The 17,254-nt window shown below is 44.0% G+C and overlaps 1 protein-coding gene across 1 annotated transcript in view; it reads left to right on the forward strand.

The window, feature by feature from the left end:
* The first annotated feature begins 14,552 nt into the window (after nt 1–14,552).
* The window catches only part of RNF24 (ring finger protein 24), a 57,894-nt gene continuing 55,192 nt past the window's right edge, over nt 14,553–17,254 (forward strand). Inside the window, exon 1 of the mRNA XM_032461890.1 lies at nt 14,553–14,701. The gene's annotated coding sequence lies outside the window, so the exon portion shown is untranslated. The remainder of the gene's footprint in view (nt 14,702–17,254) is intronic.

Raw genomic sequence — 17,254 nt, forward strand, 5'->3', positions numbered from 1 at the left:
GAACCCAGGGCCTCGTGCTTGCTAGGCATGCACTCTACCACTGAGCTATACCCTCCCCCAATCTTTGTTCCTTCAGTTGGGTCCAAGATAGAAAGAAAAGGTGGAAGCAAGAGAAGGAAACCACAGTTAACTTCTCCAGGGTAAAGGAAGACATGGGAAGAGGGAAAGGAGGAAGAAAAAAGGAAAGGACTCCAAGGAGGAGGAGAGTGGAGAAAGACTGCCTAAAGCTGCTCCCCAGGCCAGATGCGCTGCAGGGTGGGAGCTGGGCAAGCCTCCCTGCAGGCGACCAGGGTACTGAAAACCCCACATCATCTCCTGCCAAGGAAAGCGTTCTCTGCCTCTGTCCTCTACTCACCCACTTCATCATTCATACCATAGTCTTTTTCTTTCATTGCTGATTCCCTGAGTCCATTCACTCAGCTCATTTGCTCACTGTTCCTGTCTCCAGTGCGGAGAACACTGCTCAATGCCTAGCAGCAGCTCAGTGTTTGTTACATGAATTCATGCATGAATCTCACTTGCTACGCACATATTTTATTAGGGGACAAAACGTTTTACAAAAGTTCCAAAGGTATATTTCTTCCCCAACCTGTTACCAAACCCTGCCCTTGCTTATCACACACAGGCATTTCCACTATGAAACCACAGCCCTATTTCCCATAACAAACATAGTTTCTCTTAAACCTAGTTTCTCTTTTCTTTTCCTCCGTGGTCTCAGAACCCTGCCTCTTCCCTTCTCTCTCTCTGCAATCCTGGACACCACGGAAGGCTCCGCCCACCCTCTGGTCTGCCTGGAGCAACAGACCATACTCACACTCCCTTCCTCTTTTTTTTTTTTTTTTTTTTTTTTTACTGCTTGTGAACATTCTTGGTGGCCTATAAAACTTTTCTCTGTAAAATGCATGGGCTCCACCTCCCTGCAGCCCCACCTCAGACAGGGCCACTTCCTCAGAAGTAGACCCACCCTGTCTCCTCCTTACAGTTTCTCTTGTTTCTTCCAGGCCCCTGTCACTATTCCACTCACCTCACTTCCTCCACCTTACTCCCCCTAGGTGTGCACACACATGCATCTATACACACATTTCTCTCTCTCTTTCTAAATATATATAGTTTATTTATTTACATACTGGTAACTAGTTGATAATATGTTATATATAAATATTACATATTTATATGTAAAACAACAGAAATATGTTTTCCTCTATGTATTTCTCCATTTTATATTATAATCTCTTTGGCCACCTTCCCCTCCCTCACAGTGCTTCCTATGCACAGTGTTGCTAACTTACAACCCCTTTATTCTGGACCCTTGACCATGGGTGCTTTGGTAAGCAGAATAAAGGCCCCCCAAGAAGTCTACATCCTAATCCCTAGAACCTGTTACCTTATATGATATAAGGGTCTTTGTGATGTAATTAAATTCAGGATCTTGAGATGGAAGGATTACCCTGGATTATTAAGGTTGGTCCAGTGTAATCACAGGGTCCTCATAAAGGAAAGAGGGAGGCAGGAGAGTCAGAGAAGGAGATGTGATGGTAGAAACAGAGGAGAGAAAGAGAAAGAAACTTTAAGGTGTTAACACTGATGACTTTGAAGATGGAGGAAGGGTTCACAAGTCAAGAACACAGGAAGCCTCAAGAAGCTGAAAAAGGCAAGGAAACATATCCTCTCCTAGACAGAGCCTCTGAAAGGATCACAGCTGCCAATGCCTTGATTTTAGTGTGGTGAAACACATTCTGGACTTCTGACCTCCAGAATTCTATGATAACAAATTTGTGTTGTTTTAAGCTACTTTGTTACAGCAGCAATAGGAAACTAATACAGGCATCAATTTGTGAAACTCCAGTAATTGTATAGTGCACCACCCGAGTAGATGTTCATGGCAGCCATGTTTGGCACTGCCCATGCTTAATGCCTTTGCTCATTGCTAGTTGCAATCTGTCTGTGACTGAAGGATAATGATGCCCTTTAGCCACTGTGTTACTTGAGGGTCTCCCATAAGCAGACTTTCAGCAAGGAATTAGATGCAAGTAGGTTAACTGAGAGGTGATGCCAGGAAACATAATAGGAGAGTGGAGAAGTGAGACAAGGAAGGGGAGACAGCCAATAAAGGTACATTATCAGCAAGCTACCAGTACAGGCAACTAGGGCTTAATCCCGCAGAAGAACGCTGGGAGCCAGTGTAGAATGTAGAACATGCCCGAGGGTTATCCCTCCCCTGCCCCCCCAATCCTTGTCAGAGTGGTAAGGGAACTGGTATGTTTAGGCACCTACTCCTCTCAGTCATTGGTTAAGTGCTGTGGAGGGCTGTGTGGTAGGAGGGTGTTCTGGTCTCTGGCCAGCTCAGAGACCAGAGACTTCATGCTTTGGACAAAGTCCTCGGGCAAAAAGATGTGGATTCTAGCCACAAAGCACTAGGATCCTAACTGTGTACCTGCCAAAAAGAGTCTCAAAATATATGGTTCAAAAGCTGATAGAGTTGAAAGGAGAAATAGACAAATCCACAATTCCAAGTGGAGACCTCAACTCCATTCTCAGCAAATGATGAAGTCATTAGAATATCAATAAGGATGTAGAAAAACTCAACAATACCATCAACCGAAAGGATATAATTGGCACATAAAGAATACTGCAACCAGCGATAGCAGAACACACAGTCTTTTCAAGAAGTCATAGAATGTTCACCAATATAAACCATATCCTGGGCCTTAAAACAAACCTCAACTAACTTAAAGTAATTGAAGTCACACATACAAAATATAACAAAAGGATAGACACATCGATTAATGTAACAGAACAGAAAACCCAGAAATACATCACACACAAATATGCCCAACTGATTTCTTACAAAGGTGCAAAAGCAAGTCCATAGGAGGATAGCCCTTTCAACACATGGTGCTGGAACAACTGGACATCCAAAGGCAAAAACAAAAGAAAACAAGTTAAAAAAAAACAACAACAAAAAACTTCAACCTAAATATCACATCTAATACAAAAATTAACTCAAAATGAGTCATGGACTTAAAGGTAAAATATAAAATTTTAGAAAAAAACTTAAGAGAAAATCTTCAGGAACTAAGCCTAGATAAAGAGTTCTTAAATTTGACATCAAAAGCACAGTTCATAAAAGAAAATTTTGATAAACTGGACTTTATCAAAATTGAAAACTTTTGCTCTGTGAAAGACCCTTTAAGAGGACAAAAAGAAAAGCCACAGACTGGGAGAAAATACTTTCAAACCACATGTCCAACAAAAGACTGGGATCTAAAATATATAAAGAGCTCTCAAAACTCAACAGTAAAAAAAAAAGGAACAAAAACAAAGAAAACCCTCACAAAATCCAATTAGAATGTGATCAAAAGATATGCCCAAACATATCACCAAAGAAGATAAACTGATGGCAAATAAGTAAATGAAAATAAAAATTCAATATCATTAGCCACTAGGAAAATGCAAAGTAAAACGACAATGAGATAGCACTACACACCTACCAGAATGGCTAAAATGAAAAGCTATGACAGCACCAAGTGCTGACAAGAATGTAGAGAATCTGAATCCCTCATATATTGCTGGTGGGAATACAATACAGTACAGCTACTCTGAAAAACAATTTGGCAATTTCCGTAGGACTCAGCAATTGCACTCTTGGGCATTTATCCCAGAGGTATGATATTCACACAAAAACCTGTACAGGAAAGTTCATCACCATTGTATTGTTTTGACTACTCACAATAGACAAAGCTGGAAACAATTCCAAGGTCCTTCAATGGGCGAATTGTTAAACTGGGGAACACCCATGCCATGGAACACTACTCAGCAGTAAAAGAGAATGAACTATTGATACACACAACTTGGATGAATCTCTACGGAATATGCAGTGGAAATAAACCTCAAAGGTTACATATGGTATGATTCCATTTATATAATATTCTTTTTTTAAATTGAAGACAGTCAGTTTACAATGTTGTGTCAATTTATATATATAATATGCTTGAAATGACAAAATTATACAGATGGAGAATCTGCTAGTAGTTGCCAAGAGTCACAGACAGCAGTTGCGGGTAAGGTGGGAGGAATGTGGGTGTGACTATGAAAAGGCAGCACAAGGGAGCCTTGTAATCAAACTGCTCTGTATCTCAAGTGTGGCAGTGATTACAGGAATCTACATTTGTGATAAATTGCACAAAACTAAGCACACACACGCAAATACATATAAACATAAAACTGAGTAAGACTGGTATATTGTATCAGCGTTAATTTCCTGGCTCTGCTTTTGGGCTATAGTTATGCAATATATTATCACTGGGGGAAGACAGGGGAAGGATACAGGATCTTTTTGTATTATTACTTACAACTTCATGTGAACCTACAATTATCTCAAAATAAAAAGAAAGTCCACTAGAAAGAAACCTAGACCAATGTATGTGTAGACATTTTTGAGAGAATGCATTTGATTTGAGAGCAAGCATTAACCCATACATACATACACTAGAATAAATCCCCAAACTGAGTAGTGAGCAAACTTACGTGATGGAGGCTGTCTGAGAAAAGGAGCTCTATATCTTGCCTTCTTTCCTCAGTGAAACCCAGATGAGTGTAGGAATCTGAGTGCAGAGAGAACCCTGGTAGAGCTCAGGGTGGCAGTAAGGCCTCCCAGTAGAGCTGGCTGTGTGCACATGGCAGGTTGAGCCAGCCCTTTTGGGGCTCCCAAGAACTAGCAAAGTCTGGAAGTAACAGCATGAGTCGCATACATTTTTGAACAGCCAAGAAAATCCGGAGAGTCCTAGGTAATTCACTGAGTCATCTTTGGCCCAACACAGAAGCTTAGAATATCCTGTGAATCAGGAGGAGCACAGGAGTTGGCTGAGACAGCCAGGCCCCAAGGAATCATACAGTCAAGGATGAGGGTTAGGCCAGCAAGGGCTTGGGTGAAATGAGTAGCAAAGACAAGGTTGAAAGACTACATCTTGTATGATGCTTATGTGGACAGTGATGACACAGACCAGAAGCCATCTGCCAATGCTTTGGATTTCTGAAAGCATCCTGGAAACTTGGGCAACAACTGACTGAGATTAAGGTGACACCGCCACAAAATGAAGCTCACAATGGAAACTGAGTTCAATTTAGATTGTGAAAATTGAAAGATATTTCTTGCATAGCTGCATTTTTCTGCTGAGATTCACATCCATGACACCAATAATTTGCTAAAAGAAGAGAGGTAAGGGTTCTGAGTAAGTAATAAAAAGCCAGTTTTACCAACTGTCTAGAGAAAAGGCCGTACTGCTCACATCAGGGGATTGATTCTAATGGAGGACGGGGTAGGTGACATGGGTGAGATTCAGCACTGGGAGCATAGCCCTTGGGTGGTGGTCTCCATCAGTACTCAGGTAGGGCAGTCTTACTTCTGAGTCTTACCTCTTCCTACTCTCCTACTCTTCCTACTCTCCTACTCTTCCTACTCTCCAATTCTTAGAATTCTTTCAGTGGGACCCTGAGTTCATTGTCCTGACTGTCCTCTCAGGCCCCTATATCAGAATCCCCCAATGCTCCTTCTCTGAAGTTGATTTGTGGTATATGAGGATTTTACTCTCTCACTGGAGGGGGCAGGGTGCTGCCAGCACCCCATACATCTCCCTTGGCACTCACCTCTGCATACCAAATGCTGTACTATGAATACTTGTAATTGCCTGTATTCTGCCTGAGGTTTGTTTTTTTTTTTTTTCTGGCCACAGGAACATGCTTGGTCCATGTATCAGGCCAGCCAGCCAGAAATGCTGGAGAGTTAAGGCCCCCAGAAGCAACTCTCAACCAGTGATGAACAGGCTGTTGATGGATAGATAGCCCAGCTGTTCACCCCTTGGGCCAGACATCTCAGAGGTTTGTGTTCTGCCCTGTATCCCAAAGTTCCAAGACGATAGAGCTTGTTGCCCATAGTGATACCTCACTTGAAAAACACACCTTGTTTCAGCTTCCTTCCCTTCCCTATATCACGTCTACATTGATCTAACGTACTTCCTGGGAATCACTCCCACACCAATTACTTGCATTTGAATTCTTGTCTGAGTCTACTTTGGGGAAGAACTGAAAACAAGATCAGTAGTAAATGCTGGTCAGTATAGCAAACCAAATGAATTGTGTTAAATAAAAGAAGCCAGACTCAAAAGACTTCACACTGTATGATTCCATTTATATGACATTCTAGAAAAGGTCGAACTATAAGGATGGAGAATAGATCAGTGGTTTCAAGGGGTTAAGGGGGTTGACAACAGAAGAGTAGTATGAGAACATTTTTTGAGGGTGATGGAATTGTTCTGTAGCATGATTATGGAGGTGGTTACATGGCTCTGTGCATTTTTTAAAACCCACATAACTATATACTATGAAGAATAAATTTCGCAGAGGCACAAATAGCCTTAAAGACACATGGAATCACATAGTCCATACTTGACACTTACAGTGGATGATTCTGAGGTCCAGGGAGGGAAAGAGGCTTTCCCAGGTTCCACAGCTACTTCAAGACAAAGCTGGGACTGACTGCCAAGCCTCAATAGTGTTAGTCTAGTGCTCTTTCCAACAATAAGTGGGGTCTCTGTCACTTAGCCAATTTACCTCAAAAGTCTATGCCTCTAAGAAAAAGTTATTCTAAAGATGGCACAAGGGCAGTGTCATCTTGGTGACAACAGTCCTTAACATATCAGTGTCTCAAGTCTCTCGGCTCCAGTCCTCCTAGGTTCATCTAATATCAGACTTATGGGGATTCCCATACCTCCCCACTGTGTTGGATCCCCTGATTCCTGTATCCTGTCCTTCTTTTTGGTCTACTTCCTCAGTTTGGTAGAACACATCCTTCAGTTACTTCCTAGAAAAGAAAGCATGAGCAAGAGATTATGCATATGTCTTTATTTTACTTGTTTCTTGATTGATATAGTTTGGCTTGTAATAGAATTCTGCATTGAAAATCTTTTTTTTTTTTAAGAATTTTGAAGATATTACTCTAGTATTCTACCTTCCAGTGCTGTTGGAACAGTTCCAGTGAAAAGAAGTCTGAAGCCACTCTGATTCTTGAGACTTGAGACTTTGTATATGACTTTTTCTTTATCCAAATTTGTGGAATCTGCTCTTTGTCTCCAAGGTTCTGAAATTTCACAAGTATGTGGCTTGGCTGGACTGTTTTTACCCATTGAACAAGGTACATGGTAGGCCCTTTCAAACTGGAAATTTATGGTTTTTCATAAATGGTTTTTCTTGAATTATCTCATTAATAATTTCTTCCCCCCTTCTTCTGAAATGCCTGTTATTTAGATATTAAGCCTTCTACACTACTACTCCTCTGTCCTTCTTTTCTTTCCTAAATTTCTTTGTTTTGTGTTTTGGATTTATTTTTCTGGGAGACAAACCTAGACTTTATTTCCCAAACCATCTATTGAGTTTTTAATTTCTGTTATCATGTTTGTTTGCTTGTTTGTTTTAAAAGCTTATTTTTGTCTCCTACTTTTTAAAATAGCACTTTATTCTTGTTCCATGGGTGTAACATCCTCTTATTCTTGAGAGTAAATCTTGCTTTCTTCCAGCTTGCTTTTTTTCTGCTTATTTTGATTGTTAGTTTGCTTGTTTGTTTTGATTTTATTATTATTTGTTTTCTGTCTTCCATGTTAGTTTCCCTCAGATATCTGATATTCTGCAATGGATATTATTTGTGTCCTGCCCATACCCCCGTGAATGTTGGCTGTTAATGGATCAGAACTGTCCCTTTCTCTAGAGAATTGTCCTCAGCCAGAAGCTGTCTTTCCTGGAAGGTTTGGCCTCTTCCCTGGCAGCCCACAGCCAATGACTGATTAATATGTGGGTATGAAATAGGCTTCTTGCTTCTAGGTGAGATCTACTCTGTGATGCAATTACACTTCAGGGGTCCCTGTAGGATCTGACAAGGCTATACTCTAGTGAAGACCACATCCTTGCTCATCTCCTTCCCAGCTGCTTCTAGGGATGGAGGTGGTGGAAAGGAGAGAGGAAGGAGGCTTCTCCAGGCAGCCCACCCTCAATAAATCATGTGCATCTGAATCCTCAGCTCAGCCTCTGTTTCTAGGGAACCTAAGATTAAGAGCAAAGGCCTGAGGTGGGAGGATATAGCTCAAGTGCTAGAGCTCATGCTTAGCATGCACAAGGTCTTAGGTTCAATCCCCAGTATCTCCTCTAAAAAAACAGATAAATAAATAAACCTAATTACCTCCCCCCAAAATAAATAAGTAAATAACAAAAACAAAATTTTAAAAAAGACTACTTACAAAGAAAAAAAAAGAGTAAAGTCTAGCCCTAAGTGCAGGAGTCAGGCTTGTCTACTCAGAGATTCACTGCTGGGGGACAAGGGTGGTCATTTATTGGAAATGTCAAGGCTGGTATCCTTAGTTCTTTCCTTTTTGGCTGGTCAGGGTTCCAGAGAAGAGGGGTAGAAAGTGGCTGACAGTGATTTGCCCCCAGTCCCGAGACCCTCTGTTTTACCCTCTCCAGCAACTAAGTCTCCAGGCCTCTGCCTGGTGGGAGAGTGCCCTGAGCTTGGAGAGTGGGAGAGGGGAATTAGGACTGTAACTGCTTCCCAATTACCTTTCACCCAGTTCTTCTGATTTTTGGCTTACTCAGTTCCAGAGGTATCAAAAACTGCCAATTTCTTTTTTCTTTTTGTTTTTTTTTTTCTTTTTTGCTTTCCCTCCGGGATTTTGCCATGAAAGCAGGGCTGTTCTTAGCTTTCCCTGGGTGTCAGCTTTCTTGGGACTGCTAAATCAATTATCACTCATCCGTCTACTTTCCAGCTTCCAAAATTCTTTTTGTTCATGTTTCTTCTGCTGTTCTCATTGTCCTCATAAGTTTCCACCTTTTTAAAAAAGAATCCCTTTATAGTAGTTGTAGTGGGTTTTAGGAGGGAACAAAAGTAGATGTGTGGGTTCAGTTCATCCTGTGGATGACAGACAGGTGAATGAGAACTTCAGGTAAGGGAGCCAGAGGCCTGCAATAGAAGCTATGTCTCCCCATGGAGGATACCCACCCCCTATAGAGTTCAAGTGTCTTCCCCAGGCATAGCCTTAGCCTGCCTCTAAGGGCATAAAGGGCTGAGCCCCAATTATGATCCTGTAGTTTGGAAGGATAGGAAGATAAATCAGGGAAGCCTGCCTAGAGGAGGTGCTGCAGTAGTGGGAGAAGCAAAAGATACTGTCATCTTTCTAATGTGAGAGCTCCTCCCTTTTAGCTCTGATTCTATGACTCTCTGATGACAGAATTCATTCCAGAAAACCTGTCTGCTCTTTTTCCTTCCTCTTTTCCTGTCCCTTGTTTTGGGATGAGGTGATGGTGGTTGAGACTCAGTTGGGTAGATTGGGTAGGTTGAAATGGAGGCGGAAGTAAACCACTGTAGTTCCTTTTTCCTAGAATGGGTAGGCAAAGATATTATCCTACTTCACTTCCTCTTTCAAACTCAGACCTAAGAAGCCAGCAGAGAGAAAAGGTAGTGATACAATGGGGTGGGAGAACTCAGGAGGGTCAGGAATTGCGGTGATGCTGCTGTTCTAATCGTGGGGGTAGCGGTAGGGGCAGGAGTTGCTGAGCCAGGCAGCTCACCTTGCTATGCAGACATAAATTGATTCCCTGATCTTGGTCTATAAGCAGAGAGGGGATGGAAGTCAGTGGATAAATTTACTCCAACTTCCTCATCATTGGGGAAGACAGTATTGAGGCTGTTTCACAAAGTTTCTCAGTGGTTTCCCAGCAGGATGGAGCCCCAGTTGCTCATGGCAGTAACTGGCCCATCGACACACATTGGTATTGACTCCTCTCCTTTCCATATCTTGCTTTCCCCATTTCTTCACTTCTATTTCTTGGGATCACTTCTGAAGTAAATTACCTGCATCCCAGCCCTTATCTCAGGGTCTGCTCTTGGGAGACCTGTACCAAGAAAGGCATCATCCTCCAACCCAAAAGCAAGTCTGAGCAGGCTACACCAACCCTGGGAAATAGTGGCTCCATTTTCTCTGTCTGCAACTGGTCTCAGCTAGGGAAGCTCCCACCAGAGATCCTGAGCACATTTATGTTTTTATTTTGTTTTCTCACAGTTTTACTGAGATATAATTGACATAAAGCAATGCATAAGGCATAAGTTTAAAGTGTACAGCATGATTTGACTACCTGTATCATGAAGTGATTACTACAGTAAGTTTAGTGAACATCCATCTAATACAGATACAAAATTAAAGACATTTTAAAATGTTTTTTCCTTGTGATGAGAATGCTTAGGATTTACTTTTTTAACAACTTTCATTAATAACATAGAGCAGAGTTATTTATTTTTATCGTGTTGTATACTACATCCCCAGTACTTCTTTATCTTATAAGGGGAAGTTAGTAACTTTTGAATTCCTTCATCCAATGTCCCCTCTCCCAAGCCCCACCTGCGGTAACCACAAATCTAATCTCTTTTTCCATGGTTTGTCTGTCTGTTTTGGAGTATAATTGTCCTACCACAGTCGGCCTGCTGGTGGGCAGTGACCATTCCTGGCATGGCTGGCTGTGGGGGTCCAGGGTATCTCACCGCTGGTGTTGATTCACTGGTCAGTGAGGCTGAATCCCAGAATAGCTGGCTCATTCCAAGGTGTCTCGGAGCTGATGTCAGCCTGCTGGTTGGTGTAGCTGGGCCTCAGGGGGTCCCAGTGCTGGTGTCAGCCTGTTGATGGTCCTGGGGTCTCCTCTGCCTGCAGGGCCCTGGGGGTCCTGGAGTTGGTGTCAACCTGCTGGTAGACAGAGCCAGGACCCAGTGGCTGGCAGTGGAGCTCCAGAAGTCCCATGGCTAGTGCTGGTGCACTGTGTGTGGGACTGAATCCTGGGTTCTCTGGGGGAGTTTTGGGCTCAAGGGGTCTTAAGGCACCAGGCCTGCTGGTGGGTGGAGCTGTGTCCCTACCTGACTGACTGCTTGGCCTGAGGCTTCCCAGTACCTCTGTGGACAAGGCTGGATCCAGGTGCTAATAATCTAGAAAGAAGATTCCAAAATGGCACTTGCCAGCACCAGTGTCCTTGTGGTAGGATGAGCTCCCCAAAATGGCTGCTGCCAGTGTTTACGTACCCAGTGTGAGCTCCAGTTGCCTCCTGCCTCTCTAGGAAGCTCTCCAAGATCAGCAAGTGGGTTTACCCAGACTCCTTTCAAATTACTGCTTCTGCCCTGGGTCCCTGAGCATGTGAGATTTTGTGTATGCCCTTTAAGATTGGATTTCCCATAGCCCGCTGGGCATCCTGAAAGTAAGCTCCTCTGGCCTTCACAGCCAAATGTTCTTGGGTTAGTCTTCATGGTGCAGGACCCCCAGGCTGGGAATCCCGATGTGGGGCTCAGATCCTTCACTCCTTGGGAAGAACCTCTACAAGGGTAATTATCTTCCCATTTGTGGGTCACTCACCTGGAGGTATGAGTCTTGACTATACTGTGTCTCCATCCTCCTACCTGTCTCATTGTGATTCCTTCTTCCTATCTTTAGTTGTAGAAGATCTTTTCTGCTAGTATTCCAATTTATCTCATCAATAGTTTCTCTGTAAACAGCTATAGTTTTGATGTGCCTGTAGAAGGAGGTGAACTTAGGGTCTTCCTACTCTGCCATCTTGGCCACTCCCAATTGTCCCATATTTATATTTTTAGAAGCTCTGAGTTCTGTTTGAGTGTTTGGGCCTGCACATGCCAGAAAGGAAACGGAGTTTGTTGGTGGCTGAAGAAACAGAATCCTTGACTCCAGAATCCCACATCCAAGAGTGGACACATAGCCTGACCTAAAGCTATTATGCACATTGGAACCTACATTTCCTCCCCTGTTCCCACTGTCTCACAATCACGCATACATAACCTGCATTGACAAGCAATTCCACGCCACTGTGGGCAGGATCACACCCTAGCTGGAGGTCCACATGGGCTGTGAGGATCTGAGAATCACTGGGAGGGCTCTTAGCAGGAAGAACCCCAACAGGAGACTCTGAAATTATCTGACAAAGGGGTTCAGGGAGCACAAGAGCACCCCTCAGGCTCTCACAGAAATGGTGGGACTCCCATTCAGAGCTCTAGATAATTAAGCTGCTAAGTGATTGGTCAATATGAGGGATGTTTTTCTGGGATAGTACCCGCCACTCAACAGATGGACTGGCCCCACTAGGTGTGGAGGACAGGCAAAGGGTCAGACTGTGCACAACCTTCAGATTTCTAGCTTCTATTTGAAAGACTGATTTTTCCCTTTACCAGTCAGGCAATCATTCAACAAACTTGCATTGAACACCAGATCCAAGATGACTAAGACCAGCTCCTGCTCCCACTACACTTACTATCCGAAAAACTGCCATTCCAAAATGAGTCACAAACATTTAGTTTAAAATTAGATATCATTTCTTTTCCGGAAGGTAGAGGAGTTTGAAGGACTTCAGACCATCATGGTAGGGGGCAGAGTTTTCTGAGAAATGGGTTGAGGGTGATAAAAGTGTTTTAAAGGAAGTATAATGTAGGAATAGGATGCAAAAGGACTAGAGGAAGGAGAGATAGAAAGAGGGGCATCCTCTGAAGCCCCCAACAGTGAAGCCACCCCTACACCCACTACCCCTGGAACAAGGGAACATGTGAGCTGAGAAAGCCACTACCTCAAGTTCTCGATGCTGCTAGTTTTGGGGTACCCACCTAAACTGCCCAGACCCCCTTTAGTGCACCCATAACACACCCCTATATGCATTTTGCCTAGAGAATTAGGGCGGTGGTTGGGAGTGGTCAGAGGGGAATAGAATCTTCTGTATCACTAGACAGCTCAGCCAGCTGAAGACACCAAGGAGACCATAACTCTGACTTATTCCTCAAAGGGGACAAGGAACAATTCACCACTAGGGACAGAAAGGCAGGATTCTCCCTTAAGTATGGTGTAAAACTGTGGCCAGGTCTATTGGGAGACTTTCTCCCTGACTCCAAAGGTCACTTGGGCTAGCTGATGCCTCAACAAAATTTTAATACGATGGATCTCCCTGAAAATAGCAACTGAACATGGCCCTTACTCCTTATGTCCTTACGTTAGAGCAGGCAGATAGCTAGATATGAGCAAAGAAGAGGGGACAGCAGAAACACATCAAAGATGAAACACCTGCTCTGGAAATGGCTGGAAAATAGGGCTAAAGTGCCTCTGGGGCAGGGAGAGAGAAAAAGACTGTAACGTGGGCAGATCTGCATATCATGAGAATTGATTTGCATGAGAATCCAGCAATAGATCTGGAGAGGGATGAGGAGGCCTAATTTAGACAGAGTGAGAAGTATCAGCAAACTAGAGTTGAGAAGGCCCTCCTGATAACTGCTCTAATTGAGCTAGGAAGGAAGGGAGAGAAAGGAAAAGGACCCCCGAGTTCTTGGCTTCAATGGCAGGGGCGAGGGTTAGGTGTTGACAGACTTTCTTTTGTCATGCTCTACCTAGCACATGCCTCTACCTAGCTTTCACTTTGGGAGGCTGCCACCACTGGGTAACTTCTTGAGATGTTCACTGAGGTTTCTGTCTTTATCCCTCCACATGCCTCCCCTCCCCAACCTGTTGGAGGTTCATTGTTTGCCAAAGCAGAAGGGACTTGCCCTCAGGCACTTTCCACAAAGACCTTTGCTTCCCAAAGTTAAGCACCTGAGCTGTTTATAGTTTAAGTGAGGGGGCCTGGAGGGTAGGGGAAGGAAGGTAGGACGAGGGACTTAGGGACTGAGGAAAGGTGGACAATCATCTCTGTAATTTCCCCAAGCTCCAGTGCCCACACACTGAAGAGTTGATGACTGTGAGACCTGCTGACTGCAGACTTCCAGCAATGCCAAAGACTTCTGGCAGAGCCAAGGGGTTGGGAACAGGAGGGTGTCTCTGCTGAACACACTGCCTGCCAAAGACAAGGGGCCTCCCCTGATCCTTGGAGCTGCATTAGATAAACCCTAGGCCCTGGTATTACAGGAAGAGCTAAGTCCCCCTAAAACAAAGGTCAGTTTCTTGCCTGACTTGTGGAATGCGAACTCGGGTCTGAAGAGACTAGGTCAGTGCAGCTAAAGTAATGCACTCTTTCTTGCACACACTTCTCTCCACTATCTGATTAGATTCTGGGTCTCAGAGGTCTGAGACCTGCTGCAGATGAAACAGACGGAGGAAGAGGGCTGTGTGCACATTTTCCCCAACAGATTAATGCCACTCCTGTGTCCCCGGCATGCTGGCAGGTTGGATGCTAGTAAGGAAGTGGCATTTCAAGCTTTCACTTTAAAAAATGCTTACAGGACACGAAAAAACACGAAACACAAAAGAGGTAAGATCTACCCGCGCCAGCTCCTCTCGTGGCACAACCTCAGCGGGAGGGGCGGGGCGGGGCGGGTCTCTGAGCGCCGCGCCTGCGCACTCCAGACTCTGAAGCCAGGGAGGGCTCAGCGAGGTGGGCGGGGGCTGCCCGGGCATCCGGGTCCCTCACCCCGCCCCCGCTGTTGAATGAGAGGCGCGGTGCCCGCCCCTCCCCCGCCGCGCCCGCCCCGCGCCCGCCCCTCCCCCGCCGGGCCCGCCCCTCGCCGGGGGCCGCCGCTCGCAGTCGGCTGTTGCCACCTCAGCTGCGCTGGGTCCCGACAGACTCCTGCAGCTCGCCGCCCTCCGCCCGGCGCTGACGGTCCCGCCACGCTCGCCACCGCCGCCGCCGGCACGACCGAGTAAGTGAGCGAACGAGGGCGGGGTCGCCGAGGGCCGTCGTCCCCGGGCTGGCGTTTAGGGAGCCGGGCGGGTCCGGGTTCGGGATGCTGAGGAAACCGTGGGCCCGCGCCGGCCTCCCCACTCACACTCCCGGCGCTTTGACTGGGAGCTGGGAGCGGTGAGACAGTGGCCCCAGGCCGGGAGGGACGCGGAGGAGAGCCCTTCCTGAGCCGCAGGGTGAGTCCCGCACAAAGGGAGGCGCAGGGCTGTCACCCGGAGGTCAAAGAGGGAAGGTTCGCGGCACCTCGAACGCCCCGCTAGCCTGTGCCCGGCGTCGGGTCTCCACGTGTGGGAGGTGGCTGAGAAGAGCAGGGAGGCAAGGGCGGGGATGGTGAGGACGGCTGCCTCGGTGTTGGCGATGGGAACGCGCCTTGGGGGGCGCGGCGTGGCAGTGTTTTCCTGGTCCCCATCTGCTCCTCCCCTTTCTTTGTGGCGTTTGTCTCGTGCCCTTTTGTCACTGTGTGTAAGGCTGTGGTCTGGGGTGAGATCTCTCTCCTCAGCTTACTCATTAATGAAAGTCAGGTGCTGACCTCCTGTCGGTGGGTGGGGGCCGTGTGTGCTTCCACAGGCCAGAGAATTAAAGACCCTCCTTTGTTTCTGGAGACCTCATGGTGCATGTGTCACCTATGAAATGAGAGAATCCGAGATCATTCAAAAGGGTTTGAGGAAAAAAGACGTATTACTTCATCACATCTTCACCCAAGTCTTCCCCTGATGTTCTTTCAAACAGTATTTCTTTGTTTCTTACTGTACAACCGGTGGGTTTTGTTAATTGAAAATGTATGTCTGTAGACTCAAATACATGAATATCTAGAACACTTGGCTTTTGGGGGTTTAGTTAATGGTAATATATTAATATATACGTATGAGAAAACTCCTGTGCATATAGGACACTGCTTTGTGGGTTTAGTTAATTGGTAGTATATCTATATATTCCAGTATATCTAGGACACTGTTTTCTCAGCTCCTCAGTACAGGTAGATTATGTTTCTTCCTGCCTCTGGCTGAGCTTATAAGAAGGTGGTCCAGCAGGTTCTCTCCACCTCCTTGCTTTCCTCACCCCCCTTAATGCTTTGGCAAAGGATTTTATTGCATATTACCCCGACATGCACCCTTGCTTTGATCTGAATTTTCCTGTGTTCTGTTGTCTGGTTGTGCAGCCCAGCTCAATGGCTCCTCTTACAGGACTATTGGAAAACAGAACACCTTTTATCATTGTCCTCATCCCCAGAGAGAGGAGGAAGCTCTGCAGGTTCCCACAGACTTTGGCTCTGACTGCCTGACTTTGTTGTCTTAGTGAAGTTATGAGGAGTCACAGTTAATGTAGACCAATTAAAAAGAAGCAAATGTAATAACACCAACTATTCCTTTCTCGGACCTCGTCTCTTTTTAAACAGATTTTTTAAGCTTTAGAAGATGGTTGGCTTTTCAGTTTCTTTTTTACCGGTATAATTTTGCAGTGATAGGAAATTAGCTAAACTCAGTTACTATAAGAAGCATACCTCCAAAATGTATTTTTATTATAATCTTTCGATTCAAAATAGTAGTGGTAAAATTGAGGAGCTTATTAGATGATATGAATAATTGAATTGATTCACTTTTAAGGTTCTCTTTAAGACTATTACTTTTAATCACATATATTTTAAATCCATGTATTTTAATTAGTTTTCAGTGCAAAATGAAATATAAACTAAGCAGTCTTCTACAGTATTTCTTTATGTATATTCCCTCTGTTAAAAAAAATTTGTTTTTAATTTGAAGGGGAAATTTTCCATTGGTTGGAACAGGATCCATTATTCTTGGTAAAAATCTTAACTTATGTTAGCATGGTCAAATTCTTTTTTCGTAAAAGTTAAAATTAGTAAAAGTTTATTTTTCAGTTTGGAGAAGTTTTGGTTTTATGATGTAAGACTTAAATAAAATTTTAATATAAATGAATTTAACTCAAAACAAGCTAACTTGAAAACAAGGGCTTCTTTAACTAGTGTCACTAATATTGAAGCAACCCCAATAATTTATAAACTACCTACATTAGATTTTTTTTTTAAGAATCCCCTTAAAACAAATCATAAGAGGAAGTCTTGAGTAAACAGAGTAGTATAACCGGAATTGTCACTGAAATAGGCTTGCATAGTACCGAAGTATTGTGGAACTTTAGTTTTGCAAGAGTGACTTAGCTATTTGTATCAACAAAGGAAACTAAAAACAACCTGGACTTGTTATTCAGCATTCTGTTAATTAAAGTCTTTACCAATCCATAGTTTAGCATTTTTGTAGTATGATGATTGAAGAAAAATTCTAAAGTCATTCCTATGTTGTCACAATAGGTTAAATTTAAAAAATTAATTTATAATTATTTTATTTTGAATTACTTTATTTAAATTATTTTAAATGATGTTTTAGTATTAAATATAATCTTTATATTCATTAGAAATACTAATATTATTATGTTAGTGATGGTAATGGTATATACAATGACATTTTGTTACCCTAAACTGGATCCATTATCCTCC

The sequence above is a fragment of the Camelus ferus genome, chromosome 19, assembly GCF_009834535.1.
Source record: "Camelus ferus isolate YT-003-E chromosome 19, BCGSAC_Cfer_1.0, whole genome shotgun sequence".
NCBI classification, from domain to species: Eukaryota; Metazoa; Chordata; class Mammalia; order Artiodactyla; family Camelidae; genus Camelus; species Camelus ferus.